Genomic DNA, 14,698 nt, shown 5'->3' with positions numbered 1-14,698 from the left:
TGTCTGTCTGTGTGTGTGTGCATGAGAGAGAGAGAGAGAGAGAGAGAGATAGACAGAGAGAGATTACCTTACAGTATCATTATTCACACTCTCCTCTCACTAACCATGTCCGTACCACTTTTGCCAGAGCTCTGACCAGAAACAAAGACATTTTTGTTTCTCTCTGGGTTACAACTAGCTCTGTCACAACCCTTGGAAGTCATAAAAAAAAAAAAAAAAAAAAAAAAAAAAAAAAAAAACATCAACACACAACAAAAGTCATGTTTTGTTCTCTCCTTTTGTGTTCTCTCTGTTTATGTCTGGGTCTTTCACACAGGTGATGCCCTGGGGACAAGAAGAAGTGTTAGTGGACATGAATAATGAAATATTTAATGTAGGATGCGAGAAATATGAGACTCGTTTAGGTTTATCTTGTGTAGTATGCAGGGATAGTTCAGTCAAATTAAACTTTAATTGTATGAAAAAGATCAGCTGACAAATCATTCCACAGAAAAAAGAAAGTCATGCGGATTTGGAATGATGTTGTTTATTTTTCATTGCTCATGCAAAGGGTGCCTTGAATCCCAAAAGAACTAGGGAATATTTTTTTTGTATAAATTGCTTGTATTGTTCTAAATAACTAAATAAGAATATAAATGTACTATAACAAATGATAGAATAAAATCTATTATAAAAAACAATGTAATACAATAATAATATATATAAAATGTATAGGCCTATTGTATTCTTACCAGCTTTAAGCTGCCTGAAAAAGCTTGTTTTAAAGAAAATGGGATGTTGGAAAAAAATATATACGAAAGAGACATTTGTACAGCATTTTCGCTTCCTCAACTAGTGAAACTGAATGACATATGAATTCCAAGAAGGTATGCCAGCAAGAGAACAATTATGTTCCAATTTTGTAAAGAGAAAATAGTTGGTGATACTTTACAAGAAGGTTTCATTAGTGATTAGGTGCAATAGGTGATTCTCTACAAAATAATTTTTTGTTATAGTGGTTGAAAGTCTCCTCATATCCTGATAGCAATCACTATGTTAAAAAGTCTAAATTTAAATATATATATATATATATATATATATATATATATATATATATATATATATATATATCGTCTGTGGAAGGTGTAGGACCATTAAATATTCAGTCCCAATTAAATAATATGATGTCCTACCTGCCTGTCAATGTATGTTTTTACATGCCCTCGCGCACCTTGCTCGTAGACATCATACGTCATCAGTGCGTTTCATGCTATGCAGAGTTTATACCTCAGTCACGGAGCACCGCAAACAAACAGCAGCCACCTTTTACAGTTCCTACCGAATCAAAACAACGAGCATTTGCTGCGTTCACGCAATAGCTACCGTAATTAAGAGATGGCAACCCGTGATGTTCTAACCGGAGTTCAGTCAGACTTGGAATTATGCGTGTCAATGTCAACAGTATCAACACTGAAATCAACTGCAGCAGTCAGGTACAAGCTCTCTAAGTTGTTTACATTCATTATTATTGTAATGTTATGTGCTTTGAGCCATGAGGTAGTTTAACGGTGTCTCTTGTGACGCTTTGCTGAGATCAGCCGTGTGTGTGCATTCAGTGTTTTGGAGGAGGCGTGGCTTTGGATGGCGATTTGCAGGGAGGGTGGGATCGTATGCTTTCAATGCTAGCAGGCTAACGTTAGCATTTCCCAGATCACCCAGTGCACCTTTAACATGAACTAAGAATTAACAATACTACTACAGCATTTATTAATCTTAGTTAATTGTCAATATCACCAGCTGGATTGCCCTGGTGGTCCACTAGAGGGCACTCCACCCCAGACTATCATCTCCCATAATCCATTGTCCAGACTCATCTTTTATGATTGTTCTCAGCTGTGTCTCATCAGCCTCATTAGCTCACCCTATAAAAGCCTTGTCAACTATAAGAGCCCGTCCATGCTGAGACATGTTCAGCTGTATGCAAAAATGCTGTATTGTATAGGCGATTCGTCCAGATTGATCCGGGCGTTACGGGAGCCTGATATTTTTTGAAACCAGGTCCTAGAGTGGATAAATCTGAAAACGACACCCTTGTGTTTTCGTGTGTACAGCTAATCCGTATATTTTGTGAAACGATGATGTCATCACCCCAGATCTCGACCATAGTCAGACACCGTTATGTCACGTAACAGCGACTACAACAATAATAGCGGACTACATGCTTGTGTTTGTGTGGCAGAAGCTACCGAGCCTATTAGCTTTACTAAAATAAAGCTTTATTTCTAAGCTTTCCTAAAGTTCGTATACAGCGTGCAAGGTTTATGCGCATGCTCCAAGTCAATTCGCCTACTTATACTACGCCCTAAAAGTATGTACTCTTTCTGTGAACAAAAAGTACTTACTTTTGAGTGTGTAGCAAAAGAGTAGACAAGCTTTGGGACATACTAACACGTCATACAATCGCGTCTTTTCTCTCTGTCGCATCCTGTCACCGTAAACTGGCCTGTCAATCATCTTACATCCTCCACATTTCATTTACTTTATTTCCTACCGTATCGGAGAGAAATGCAGCATGTTGATATGCAGTCGCGAGTCTTTCATGTGGAGAACTCTCCTCATATTAATGCATAATGATGCATTTAAAAGTTAATGGCCATTCGGATCTTTATAAAAGTCCACATTGGTATTTGCAGATGAAAAATAACACGGATAACATGAAATATATATTTTCTATCAGGTTAAACTGATTATTAGTCACTCAAACCTCTCAGCGTCGATCGCGCGTATCCGCCATGTTTTGTAGTTTTTTAACACTTTTCACTCGTGTTTGTAGTTCTGAACTGAATCCTCGTCCAACGCGCAATGGGTTGTGGGCAATATTAGCTTTATAGTGTGCACGGATCCACACTTCGAAAATCTACCGGAAATAGTAGACCATCCGGGGACTTTTGGCATACTCTTTTCAACATACTATGCTTTGGGACACACTTATTTTAAACTCACATACTATTTAGGATGGATAGTATCAGTGGTGTAGTCCTAAAAAAATAAGTGGTGTACTATTACCCAGAACACCCCCCCCCCCAAAAAAAAAACCGACATAAACATAAACATAAACATAAACATGCCAGTAAATGTGTTTTATGTTGTTGTTCACTAGTAACATGTTTCATTAAAAACAAATATATACAGTGCATTCTAAAATTGGTTGACATTTTTATTGCTTTACAGTTTGACTATTATTTAAACATGCTGCTTTGGAATTATATTCACTGTAAAAAAAAAAAAAAGATATATCTGAAATTAAAGTTTCATTTTATTCAAAAGGGTGTTAAAAAAGTAAATTATTCAAAATTTAATTTATTAACATTATAAAAATGTGGTCATGAGTTTCACAAACAAACAAAAACAGTAGTCAGCTGAATGAAAATTTAAACCACTCTCTGTCGGTAGGTGGCGCATATGGAACAGCAGAAATAGAGTTGTTTCCCGGTAACCTCTGTAAACTCAGTTTTGTATTATTTATATACATGTAATATCAGTTTGACAGAATTTTCTACTTCAGTGTGCCATAAGAAGTCAAACTATATCATTTTCCATTATCATAGCATTTGTTGAAAATAGCAACCTACACATAGCCTATAGAAACATGTTTGACTTTCTCTATAGCGTTTTAAAGTGTTTAACTCTCAATAGAATTCAAATGGATCGCACATTTTATCATCAGTGTCGGAATGGAAATCTTATTAAACTTTTGGAGCTTGATAAGATTCAGAGGTAAAGTTAGCCTAGTATGTTTATGATTCCCGCACCACTAATGCATTATAAACAAGGCTTCAGTTGCGCTGATGGTCTTTTCAGTTCGTACGGAAACTTGGAAAACGCATTATGTAGGCTATATAATTAATTAATAGTCTTATTTACTCACCACATGTTTCTCACGCCGAGACCGCTGCAGTGAGAGAAATGCGCTCAATGCACGGCTCAAAACACCGAGCGGCGTTGATCGGAGTTCTCTCACTGCAGCGCGAACACGCACTGTGAAGCCTGGTTTTTAGCCGACTATGAGCGGGACAAGGTATGACAGAAGTGCTCATGCACCAATTACATCAACGAATCGCGAGTTTACACAACAGCATTGGACACACAGTTAAAGGGGAAGCTAACAGGACAATATTTTATGGACTTTCGAAGCAAAAAACAAGTGGGTATACGCAAATACTGATCCTTAGAATTTAATACGCAAAAGCCCTGAGCAAAAAGTAACATACGGCTATGCGTGCGTATCGCCCCGACTACACCACTGGATAGTATGGACATTGGAACGCAGGGTTATTCTCCGTTTTTAGTGTATCTCTGTGGCAGAATTACAGCGCCACCTACTGATCTGGCATGTATACTATATCGTTGGTTTCAGTGGTTTTGTGTGTACGCAGATATTTATTGAGACGAGGAAAAAAAAAAGATCGGATAGGGCAGTGTTTCTCAAACTGGGGTAACTTACGCGAACAAATGCGGAGTAGTTAGTAATTTAACTCTATCATACCTTAAAATAATATTAAAACCAAGCATGTATTTCTAACTGGCAAAATGCCGTAAATCCATTACATTTAATCAAATTACCTCATGTTTTGCAGTCTAAAATGACTGCATCCACACAAGCAGCATTGATTGCGTGCAGTCTGCTGCCTTAAATCGCGCTAAATTACTGCCGTTCTCGACAATGCACCTTTGTAAAAGAGGGTATTTTAGCACTTGCATCAAGAACAAATAGACACAGATAGTGGATTTATATCAATTTAAGACTCAAACTTTCTTCGATACAAAAACATACCATAGTTCTTGTATTTAATGTTGATAACGAGGAAGAATGCAATTGGACCCAAATATCCACATGACTGCAAACGTGCATTATTATACATGGTCAAAAAACAAAACGTACATTTTAAACACAGTACTGTCAGTATTTACTCTATTTTGCAACGAAAAAATATTTCTGACGAAAACCACAGCAGAACTACAACACGAATTGTGCGGCTTTGAACGAATCTTGAGTCATTGATTCAATGATTCATTCACAGCCACTTGCTTCGTTACTGAATGAATGACTCGATGACTCACTCATAAAAACAGTGACTTGCTGCCACCTACTGGCAGTTTTAGTTTGATATTTAAAAATATCACTTTGTTTTACCATCATTGCATATTTCTCTATTAAACATTTTTTATTTAAAACATTATTTATTTTATAAAGTTATTCATAAACGTAAAGATATGCACTGGAAAATCAATTTAGGGGGCAAATATTATCCCTTAATGGAAAAGGTATAACTGCAGTCGAAGTGGAAGAGAGGGGGTATGCAGAAGGATGGGAATCCCTTCAGGGGGTACTCCACGCTAAAAAGTTTGAGAACCACTGGGATAGGGAAAGCTCTGGCTTTGTGTAGATGTGGCCTCGGTCACTCATTGCTAAGACTTGTATGTGTCTTAACTACATTTCTGAGCCTTTGTATCTTGGGTTTCCTTGGTATTTTAATTCTCTGCCTGTTTGTTTGGATTTCTCTGTTTGCCTCAGCCCTGAACTCTGATATTGTTTGGATTGTTTGCTTGTGTATGACCTTTGCCTGTTTTTGGTCTTCGATTGTGGATTACCCTGTAGTAAATACTGCCTTCGTGTGTCTGTACAGTTCGTGACAGTTAATGTTAATTTCAACATTTACTAATACATTATGGGAATCAAATGTTGTATTTGTTTTCATAATGCACTGTGAACTAACAAGAACAAACAGCTGGATTTTTATCAACTAACATTAACAAAGATTAATAAATACTGTAACAAATGTATTGCTCATCATTGTTAGTTAATACATTAACTAATGTTAACAAATGAGACCTTATTGTAAAGTGTTACCAAATAGTTTTTCTTTTGAATGCTTAGAAACACTTAGAAATGCTAGTCTGTTCTCTCTGCATTCTCAAAAGTGCAGTGTACAGCTTCCCTGAGATCAGATGTTGCTAAGTAAAAGGAAGTTAAAGTAAAGTAAAGAAAGTTATACAGGTTTGGAAGTGTGAAGGCAAGTAAATGATGAATGAGAATGTTCATTTTGGGTAAACTGTTCCTTTAAATGGGCATATATTCGGAGTGCTTATCATCGTCAGATGGGTAAAGAGATTAAACACAAGATCAAAGTCATGCAGTTTTACATTTTTGTTAAAAATTAGCATTAAATATTTAGAATATGTTTAGAACAATAAGTCTTTGAGGCAATTCCACAACAGTGGAAATCCATTGGAACGTAGTTACTCTAAGTGGAAAATAGTTGCCCTTTTAAATTTAGAACACAGAAGGGACCTCTGTGATACCAAATGCATAATACATAACTTTAGAAAGTTCGGTCTCTATATGACTTTCCTAAAAAGAAACTGCATTACTGAATGACTTCCTGGGGCACCGAAACAGATTTAAACAGCATATTCTTTCAATTAAACCTTCAGAAAGCTGTTTCCTGGTGTGTGTTTATATCCCTTTTATTTGGATGGTAACAACATAATCAAGAGTCTCTTTTTGTTTCCATGTGATTTTTTTGGAAAAATGTAATTGAACTGAAATATCTGATTAGAGAAAAAATAACAGATGTGTTCATAGGAAAATATGGGAGGGCCTATTAATCACCTTGCATCCTCAGGATATGGTGTCTAAAGACTAAGTCTAAAGTCTAACCATTCAGTGTTACTGAGGTGGACAAAATAAACTTTGTCTGTGACCTTCCCATAAAAAAATAAATAAATAAATAAAAACTCTGCATTTCAGTCATTGTCTCCCCCCACAGCCTATTGTTATGGGCTCCCAAAGAGCCTGAATAATAAGGAGTTTTAACATGGGGTGAAAAGTGTAACTGACCATTACTGCACACATCTCTGTATATCAATTCATGCCATGGTTTGAAATGTAATTGACAAAGTATTATTAAATGAACCCCAACGGTACTAATGGCACTAACCAATCTTCAAAAGTAAACTAAAACTTTGTAAACTTTGCAAATGGTGATTCAGAGCCAGCAGTCGCTGTCTGGCAATGTCGTCAGCCATCTGCTTCCCACATGGAGAAACTTTCTTCCCTTCAAAAAGGTTTCCTGCTTCTCATTAAGAAGAACATTTGCGGTACACAACTTGAGAGAAAAAACAAAAAAAACTAAACAAAACTATATTTGCATTTCTTTCAGAATGAAGAAAAAATGCAGATATTCCTGTTGCTCCTGTCTCACTTGTTACTGTAGATCACAGCACTTTTGTTATTATTGTTTTCTTGTGTTCTCTTTACTATAACACCTTACACTCTTCTGAATTAATACATTTTCTTAGTACATATGTAGTCCATTTAGCATGGATATCATTTGATTTATATAGATAAAAGAGTGCATAATGTGATGAATTCGCTATATTGTGAATGCAAGTTGTCATCTAAAGTCATCTAAGTTTTTTCTTCAAGACTGGTCATAATTTTTTAAGTCAGTTACATAAAAAGGTAGACTGTATCATTTAAATTGGAAAAGATGGATTACCCCTCGGTTAACTGCTTGTTAGTCAGACACAGTCTTAACATACAGTATAGTGGCTAAGTTTATGCAACTGGCCCCAGATGTCTTGATAGCAGAAGGTTTCTGTCTAAACAGACAAACACATGAGTTGTGCCAGGTGTTACACTCTGGGACTTGTCTCAGATTTAGTCACGGAATCAAAGCTTTCAACTAGGAGACTGTGGAATGTGGAAAATGAATTAAACATGTCTGAACATCTGGATTGTGTTTTTAAGGTGTCCTTGTTGATGGCGTGCTCCTTTAAAGGGTTATTTCACTCCAAAATGAAAATTCTGTCATTAATTGCTCACCCTCATATCGTTCCAAACCCATAAAACTTTCGTTCATCTTTGGAACACAAATGAAGATCTCTTTTATGAAATCTGAGAGATGTCTGTCTGTCCATGAGAACAAACCTCTTCTGGAAGCTCAGACGTGCTGTGAAACCAATGAGGTTCATTCTCGTGTGTTACGCAGCTCATTTGAGCTTCCAGAAGAGGTTTGTTCTCGTGCGTCATTCATGTTCAGGTGAGCTTCTGTTTATGTTCGCTGATCAAGGTTTATATGTGAATAAAAGCCTAAATTAAATCTGTTTATTATGAAAAGCAATCGAGTCTCTACAGAAAATTTGAAGTAAACAGCTCGATTCATATGGATTAGTTTTCTGATCTCTTTATGAACTTTTTGAAGCGTCAAAGATTTTTTGCAAAGGCAGTCTATGGACGGACATAGATCTCTCAGATTCCATCAAAAACATCTTCATTTGTGTTCCGAAGGTGAACGAAAGTCTTACGAGTTTGGAACGATATGAGGATGAGTAATTAATGACATAATTTTTATTCTGGGGTGAACTAACCTTTTAAATTGTTTGCAGAGTCATAAGTATATACATAATTATTAGATTACATGAGGCCATATGTGCAGGGGCGGACTGGGGCAGACTGGCCCTGGACTTCTGGCACAGGAATAAATTACAATTTACAATAAATCCACATAGAAATCAGCTATTTGACTGTATTCTCGATCAAATAAATTCCGCCTTCCTCTTTTAAAAACATTAAGTCTTATTTCATACTCTGGTACCACTTTATATTAAGTGGCCTTAACTACTATGTACTTACATAAATTTGATACAATGCACTTATTGTGTACATACATGTTTTTACATTGTACTTATATTTGGTAAACACCTGCATGTAATTACATCTGTAATTAATTTCTGTAACTACATTTAGAATTACACTGTTGACCCATCCCTTACACCTAACCCCCTACCCTTAAACCTACCCATACCACCAAAGCTTTCCCTAACCTTACCCGTATCTCAATTCAATAGCAAAAAAAAAGTGTTTTGCAATTCAATATGAACCCAAGTACTGTCACAGACATGTCAGGCTCCACCTTCCACCAATCACAGCGCACTCAATCACCAGAATACTAATCACCGACACCTGCACCTCATCAAGCACCTCATCAACACCAGTATAAAGAGCACTCACACACACCACTCCAATGTCCGGTCTCGTTTGCATTATACTTACCTATATGCTTACCTTAAGGACTCCCTGTGATCTACTTACCTGTCTCCAGCGTCTCCTGTTCTCCTCATGTGATTCCTCGTCTCTGTGTGAGTGCTCCTTGTCTCCAGCGATCTCCTTCTCTGACGTCTCCAAGAACCATTCCACCTGCAATCACAAAGGGACTGTGTTACCACTCTGCACTTCAAGTATCTCCATTGCTGCACTGTTCACTTACCTGCACTGCCAATATCTCGTACTGGTTTCAATAAACACCATCTATTGTGATTTCCTGTCTCCGTCCCTTCTGTACTTTAACAGAAGACCGGACCGATAACCGCCAGAAACCAGTATGAGCAACCCGGATCCGTTTCAAGAGCTCGTGGATGCTCTTCGTCGAGCTCTCACAACCAGCGCATCTCCACCGCCACCGGCCATCACTTCCGCGAGCACTGTCACCTCTTCCTCACCGCCAGTTCACGCTAGTCCCATGGCCAAACCAGCGCCCTACTCAGGATCGGCGGAGGACTGCAGCGGTTTCCTTCTGCAATGTGCGCTGGTCCTGGAGATGCAACCGCACCTCTATCCCACCGACACCTCGAAGGTAGCTTTCATAATCTCACAATTACAAGGCAAAGCTCTCCAATGGGCAGATTCCATCTGGTCCCAAAACAGTTCTGTTACACAGTCATACTCCTCCTTCGTATCGCACTTCCGGGAAGTGTTTGGCAAGCCTGCTTCAGACTCCTCCATTGGTGAGAAACTATATAATCTAAAACAAGGTTCCATGTCTGTTAACGAATATGCTTTGCAATTCAGAACGCTAGCTGCATCAAGTGGAACGAGCAAGCTCTCATTACCACCTACCGGCAAGGATTGGAACCTCGGGTGCGGTTGCATCTCGCTGCATACAAGGACTCCATCGGCCTTGAGCGATTCATCCAGCTTTCCACTTTCCACTGCATGCCACTCGTATGCAGTCGTGTATCGAAGAACACCAGGGCCAGCCACTCTTCAACCCCCTCCTCCGTCGATCTGAACCCGTCAGCCCTCCAGAACCAGCCAACGAGCCCATGTAAGTGTAAACCTCCAGACTTTCTGCTACGGAGCGTCAACGTCGGCTGACCCTGAATCTCTGTCTCTACTGTGGTTCTCCTGGGCATGTCATCTCTGCATGCCCAACACGTCCACCACGTCCCATGGTGAGTGCCATCATTCCTTCATTAAATAAGATGAAACCACTCACCACAATAGTCAACCTTACTGCTGCTGATATCTCTATTCCAGTGGTGGCCCTCCTCGATTCCGAGTGAGCCAGTGCCCAGGGGAAGGATCTACCCCCTGTCCATCCCGGAGGAGAAGGCCATGGAGGAATACATCAAAGAGGCCCTTGCTCAAGGATACATCCGCCCGTCTACTTCCCCTGCTGCTATAAGCTTCTTCTTTGTGGCAAAAAAGGACGGAGGCTTGAGGCCCTGCATTGATTATCGTGCCCTCAACAAGATCAACAAGACCCCCTCCGTATTCCAGGACTTCATCCATGAGGTGCTCCGGGAGTTCCTCCAGAAGTTCGTACTGGTCTACATCGACGACATCTTAATTTACTCCCGGAGCCTGGCCGAACATCGCCACCACGTTGCGGAGGTCCTCCAGCGCCTACGACCGTTCCATCTCTTCCTGAAGGCAGAAAAGTGTTCGTTCCACCAACCCTCTGTACACTTCATCGGATACATCATTGGCCACAGTGGCATCCGGATGGACGAGGGGAAGGTGGAAGCCATCAAGACCTGGCCAACTCCATCATCCATCAAAGAACTCCAGCGCTTCCTTGGTTTTGCTAATTTCTATCGTCGATTCATCAAGAACTACAGCTCCATCACTCATCCACTCACCAACCTGCTCCGTAACCAGCCCAAGTCTCTGTCCTGGACTCCAGCTGCCACCAACGCCTTCAACACCCTCAAAGAAGCCTTCACCACCGCTCCCCTCCTCGTCCATCCCAATCCTGAACTACCGTTTGTGGTGGAGGTGGACGCCTCCACCACAGGGGTGGGAGCGGTCCTGTCTCAGCAGCAGGGGACACCTAGTAGGCTCCATCCATGCGCTTTCTTCTCCCGCAAGCTCAACCCGGCGGAGGTCAACTACGACATCGGCAACAGAGAGCTCTTAGCCGTGAAATTGGCCTTAGGAGAATGGAGGCATTGGTTGGAGGGAGCCAAACATCCGTTTCTCGTCCTTATGGATCACAAGAACTTGGAGTACCTCCGCTCTGCGAAGAGACTGAACCCAAGACAGACGCGCTGGGCCCTGTTCTTTTCCCATTTTGACTTCTCCATCTCCTATCGTCCAGGTTCTAAAAATGTTAAAGCAGATGCCCTCTCTCGTCTCCACTCTCCAGAAGAAAAACTTGAAGAACCTGAAACCATCCTCCCAAGTTCCATCATCGTGAGCCCCATCTCCTGGTCGGAAGAGACCATACCCTCCTCCAATGCCTCCACTAACCCTCCGCCGGGTTGCCCACCAGGCTTGCTCTACATCACCAGAGCACGACGCACTCCACTCATTCACTCTTCCCACACGTCACTTGGCACTGGCCACCCGGGGGTCAATGAAACCCTCTCGTTGCTGAAGGAACGTTTCTGATGGCCGAGTATGGCATCCGATGTCAGAAGGTACGTGCAGGGCTGCAGGGAGTGCACCATCTCCAAGAGCCCACGCCATCTTCCATCCGGCAAGCTCCATCCTCTGCCCGTTCCTAACCGACCCTGGTCACACCTAGGAGTGGACTTCATTACCGACCTGCCGGCATCCAATGACTGTACCTGCATCCTCGTAATCATCGATCGATTCTCCAAGTCATGTCGTCTAATTCCACTGAGAAGTTTACCCACTGCCATGGAGACTGCTGAATTAATGTTTAATCATGTGTTCAGATACTTTGGAATACCTGAGGATATTGTCTCAGACAGAGGACCTCAGTTTATCTCCTGGGTATGGAAGGCCTTCCACTTGCTCCTAGGTGTGACCGTCAGTCTATCATCTGGCTACCATCCCCAGTCGAACGGGCAGACGGAGAGGAAGATCCAGGAGATCGGCCGCTTCCTCTGTACCTTCTGCCATGACCACCAGGACTCTTGGAACCAGTATCTGGGGTGGGCCGAGTACGCACAAAACTCCCTGCGTCAGCCATCCACAGGACTCACTCCATTCCAGTGCGTGCTCGGCTACCAACCCCCACTGTTCCCATGGACTGGGGATCCATCGGACGTTCCAGCTGTGGATTACTGGTTCCGAGAGAGCGAGAGGGTCTGGGACTCAGCACACCACCAACTGCAGCGAGCCCTGCGCAGACGCAGGATGACAGCCGACCTTCGTCGTTCCAACGCTCCCTCCTACCAACCTGAACAGAAGGTGTGGCTGTCCACACAGGACATCAGACTGCGTCAGCCCTGCAAGAAGCTGAGTCCCAGGTTCATTGGCCCGTTCACCATCACCAAGCAGATCAACCTGGTCACTTATCAGCTTCAACTCCCTCCACCGTATCGCATTCACCCTACTTTTCATGTGTCACTTCTGGAGCCTCACCACCCTTCTGTTTCTGTCTCCACAGGGCCTGACGTGGCAGCCACCGAACCCCCCCTTCCACTCATCCTAGAAGACGGTGCAGCATACAAGGTTCACGACATCTTGGACTCCCGGCACCGTGGTGGCCAACTGGAATACCTTGTGGACTGGGAAGGCTATGGCCCTGAGGAACGCTCTTGGGTCCCCAGAAACGACATCCTCGACCCCAACTTGCTTCAAACCTTCCACGCCAATCACCCTGACAGACCTGCCCCACGTGGCCACCACGACGTCGGGGTCCTCGGCCCTCAGGAGCGGGCCATGGAGGGGGGGGTACTGTCACAGACACGTCAGGCTCCACCTTCCACCAATCACAGCGCACTCAATCACCAGAATACTAATCACCGACACCTGCACCTCATCAAGCACCTTATCAACACCAGTATAAAGAGCACTCACACACACCACTCCAATGTCCGGTCTCGTTTGCATTATACTTACCTATATGCTTACCTTAAGGACTCCCTGTGATCTACTTACCTGTCTCCAGCGTCTCCTGTTCTCCTGGTGTGATTCCTCGTCTCTGTGTGAGTGCTCCTTGTCTCCAGCGATCTCCTTCTCTGACGTCTCCAAGAACCAATCCACCTGCAATCACAAAGGGACTGCGTTACCACTCTGCACTTCAAGTATCTCCATTGCTGCACTGTTCACTTACCTGCACTGCCAATATCTCGTACTGGTTTCAATAAACACCATCTATTGTGATTTCCTGTCTCCGTCCCTTCTGTACTGTAACAAGTACATTGTACTTATTTTCTGATGTAAGTACATAGTAGTTAAGACCACTTTATATAAAGTGGGACCCATACTTTTGAACGCCAGTGTATAAAATAATGCAATTTGAGAATGGTATTTTGAGTTTATTAATCATTTTCAAATGATTGTGAAATTACTGAAGAAATCCTGACTGCAGATAGGCTACACAAACATTCACTCTTATGTTGAAAACTGCTACGTTAATGTTTCTTGTGCATTGTGTGATGAAAAACGTAAATGGCATTAAAATATAAAAAATCCAAAAAGGTCTCAAGTGCATCGCTGGAAATGAATATCCATTGTTTTATTGTAAACAGTAGGCAAATATTGCTGTATATTATTGTCTCGTCATGTTTCAGCTGCTTATCTTACCTCGTATGTGTAACAATTGTGTTCTGTTATGTTCTATTTTGGCTGTTCCTGTTTACCTGTGTTCCAAGTCATCTGACCTATTTTCAGTTTGTTCCCTTGATTAATCATTCAGTTCACCTGTCGTTCAATTAATTATCTCATTTAGCCTCTATTTATACTCCCTGCTTTCTTCAGTTCTTTGTCCGGTCTTGTCAATGTTAGTGGTCGTTTCCTGAGTGTTTGGCATTAAAGACTGTTCTCTTGAATGATTCTTTGTCGTGTGATTATTTATAGCACATATTACATTATGGGTCATTCTCCTGTTATGCACATTTTCATGTCCCTATCATATATGTTTCAGACTCACAATTATGTAATATGGAAATCAAGTCAGTTATATTTAATTACAATAGTCTGAGATCACCAATTTATTAATATTTATAAATATTTTAAGTATTTTTTCAGGTTTCTCTTTCTCTAATGGGAATGTTTCAAACAAACTTTTTAATTGCTAATTATTTCATAGTTACATTTTTAGATGCATGTTTTCTTTGTTGCATAGCCTATATCACTTTGCATCCTAGTCTAATCAATTTTAGGAGTGGATTAAATTAATTCTGTGAACATTTATTGAATGATTGTGGTTGTAGGGGGATAGCAGGGCACAAAGTAACACTTTTTGACTTGTTTGTTTAAATTTACTTGGAGTTATGAGTATTTATTTTTTCCCACATTAATTTCACACGTCCAGTACAATTATGTGGTTTTGTTTCATTAATACAGTGTATACTTTTCTTGATTTAATCCGAAAGAATAGAAGTGAAATGTGACAACATGCCCCATAGGTGGGGTATATTGTAACATGTGAGGGGTACATTGTAACATGACCATACA

Source organism: Megalobrama amblycephala, linkage group LG20 (genome assembly GCF_018812025.1).
Source record: "Megalobrama amblycephala isolate DHTTF-2021 linkage group LG20, ASM1881202v1, whole genome shotgun sequence".
Classification (NCBI taxonomy): domain Eukaryota; kingdom Metazoa; phylum Chordata; class Actinopteri; order Cypriniformes; family Xenocyprididae; genus Megalobrama; species Megalobrama amblycephala.
This window is presented reverse-complemented; position numbering follows the sequence as displayed.